Here is a 3,413-nt window from a genome sequence, read left to right as displayed (position 1 = left end):
GTCATCATCATCATTATCGGTGATTCCTCTCGCGCCTGTTAACAACTTACATCATTGGTTGGTAATTTGGCAATGTCTTTCCATGTTCGACTCCATAACATCTCTCACATGGATCAACTTGTACTTTAAGTGAAGATCGAACGAGATTGAAGACCCCGGATCTAGTTTCATCCATTCGGGCTGTGATATATAGTCAGGAAAACAAAGACATCAAATGTACATCATTGCTGCATAGATAATCATCCAATCTAAGGGATGATGGCTCTACCGGAATCATCAGTCTACACTCAGACGATTGTCTGTCCTATGTACATGAAAATGATTTATAAAGCTGAGCATGGGAAATGCCTGCCTCAGCTAGATCATGAAAATATTATGAAGATAATGTATTGTATTGTATCTTATTATAGGTCGCCTTCCAGCTTGAAAAAACTTCAGATCCTCATGATAAAGCATTTCACCCGACATCAAAAGATTAACGACCTTATGCTTTAGGGGGCAACTGTTATAGACATTTTTGGGCACTGCAACCCCAATCATAAATGTCCATAAACCAAGGGCTCCTAAGTCCCTAAAGGTGTTGTTCCAACCCTGAAAAGAACAAGGTCAACGGATTACAGCATCTCCCAGAAGTTCTCCATGAAAAACTACTCAGAACTGGTTAAAACTGGACCATTTCACTTGCTCCATGGTCAAAGTGCATTGCATCCCACCTACCTACTCATAGTAGGTGCGATGCATGTTGAAAAACCCTTCTATGGGGTGCGATGGGCGAGAGTGGACAAATGGCAGGGTCAATCTGCAAGGTGGAGGATCATGGAATCTTCCAGAAACTTCTCCTGTGACACTTGCCTCTCTGCATTTGCCCAGGGATGAGTAAGAGATCATCAATCTCCAAGTGGAATAAAAAACTATCAGAGAGAGGACACTAATCAAATCTAAAAAGATGACTCACCCCCCTTGCAAACATCTATATATGGATCCCTCATCCCAGAGATCCGGAGGCTGGAATTTTGTATCTTGTAAGGAAGTGATGCTGGTTTCTTGGTGTAACATCATAGTGTTGGGTGATCTAAGTTTTTCATGAGGTGAAGAAGGGTTTTCTTGCTGAGAGGATGACACTGGGTCAGAACAATTGGTTGTAATCCTCTTTGCTATTCTTGATTATCAATAAAGCTATTCAAGTTTTCCTCCACATTCTTGTATGATTGATGATTTATGCGTTTTGTGGTCAATATATATTTGGTCCTATATTGTTTATGATAGTAGATCTCTATTCTTGGATAGTGTTATGCTGCTTTGATTCTACAGGTGCTCTTTGAAGCTGGGTAGACGAGGAAGCGAGTGGCAAAGATCTATCAGAAGGGAGAGGAATCAAGCAAGGAACCAAGCACAAGACAGAGGTTGGTCTCCTTTATTCCCCTCTTATCTACTTCTCATAAAGGAAAACGAAAGTGGTTTTAGTTTTTTTGTTTCTAAGGTAGCTACCAGCCTTAGTGGGACTAGCAGCTTTGCATAGACACTAGATTTCCCGATAACAAAGGAATACATAACAAGGTTGCAGACATGTTATCTAGACCCATTATAAATGCATCTACCATACTAAAGCATAATTCTGTACTACATGAGAGTTACATAGAACAATATGCTCAGGATATGGACTTTAAAGATGTATATGCAACTTTGAGTCAAGGCAAAAGAGTAGAAGAATTGGACTATCATGTGAAGGACCGACTCTTATATCATTGTGGGAAACTCTGCATTCCAAAAACTGAGAGAGTAAAGATAATTAGGGAAGCACACACTTCTTTGATATCAGGTCACTTTGGGGTAAGTAAAACAGTTGCACAGCTGCAAAGGTTCTGCTATTGGCTAAAAATGAATGAGACAATTTCTAGATATGTAAGAGGGTGTGCTATGTGTGCTAAAAGCAAGCCCAACAACAGAAAAACTAGGCTTGTACACTCCATTGCCAGTTCCTTCTCACCCTTGGGAAAGTGTTTCCATGGATTTTGTTGGAGGACTGCCTAAATCTAGGAAAGGTCATGATTATATATATGTTGTTGTGGATAGGTTCAGCAAAATGTGTATTTTGATACCTTGTAATAAATAGATTACAACTAAACAGACTGCAAAATTATTCTTTGAACATGTATGGGTTCATTTTGGATTACCCACTTCCATTGTATTTGATCAAGACACCTGATTTGTGGGGAAGTTTTGGTCTAGTCTGTGGGAACTGATGGACACCAAACTGAAGAAAAGCATAGCTTTTCATCCATAAACAGATGGCCAGACAGAAGTAGTTAACAGGACAGTGATCTAGTTACTGAGAGGTTATTGCAAACATCCTAAGCTTTGGGATGAACACTTGTGTTATGTGCAGCATGCTTACAATAGAGAAAAACACTCTTCTACACAGAGATATCCTTTTGAGACCTATTTTGGTTTCACACCAAGGTCTCCTTTGGATTTTGTCTTTGGCAAAGATAACATGGTTGATAGACACAGTGATGTGGACAAGGCAACTAGGTTCATTGAACAGATCCAAGAGATCCACCATGCAGTACAGGAACAACTGGAAAAGAGCCAAGCCAAATACAAGGCTAGGCATGACAAGCACTAGATGGAGCATAGTTTTCAAGTTGGAGACCAATTTTGGCTGTATATCAGCAAGGACATGATGCAAGGTGAAGGTAAAATGCTAAATCCTATCAGGTATGGACCCTTTAGGATACTTGAGAAGATTGGTGAAAATGATTTTCGCCTTGATCTACCAGCTTACATGCACATCTACTCAGTCGTAAATGCAGATTGCTTGAGATTGTTTAAACCTTCAATGATTGAGGACCCTGAAGAGTAGAGTCAATTGCCTTCTATTGATGACCTGCTACCTGAATATCTTAATGAGTTGCAGGAAGACACAGCTGGACAGGAAGGTGAGGACAACGCGTAGGGGAGATGTGGAGTACCTAAGGGTTGGGCTCAAAGGTTCAAAGCCAAGCAGTGCAAAGTGGATTGAGATTGACAGTGAGTGAAAAGCAATACCATCACTTAGTCGATGCTTGAAAACTAACTTTTGGTGGTCCAAAAGCTTTTTCAGTGGGAAGCCGTGATCTGAATTGGATTCAGAAAGAACTATCAAGGAACCATGACTGTATCAAGTTGGGGAAAACATCAAATAATTCCAAAACATCGATAAAAAAACACCCTGAACCAGTGGCAATGGAAGCCAGCGTGGAACCATGAGGACCTCGGTAAAAGTGCGCTGACCGAGGCCCATGGAGACTGCGCGGGAGGCCGAATTAGCCCCTGGGAGCCCCGGATCGGGAAAAGGAGGTGATTTTTGATGCCTGGGCGAACAGGGCTGAAATGGAAAAGCCTCGAGCACTCGATCGCGTGGGGAGCCTGTG

The sequence above is a fragment of the Pinus tabuliformis genome, chromosome 1_2 (genome assembly GCF_031772625.1).
Source record: "Pinus tabuliformis cultivar Carrire ecotype Pingquan chromosome 1_2, CPIR1, whole genome shotgun sequence".
Classification (NCBI taxonomy): Eukaryota; Viridiplantae; Streptophyta; class Pinopsida; order Pinales; family Pinaceae; genus Pinus; species Pinus tabuliformis.
This window is presented reverse-complemented; position numbering follows the sequence as displayed.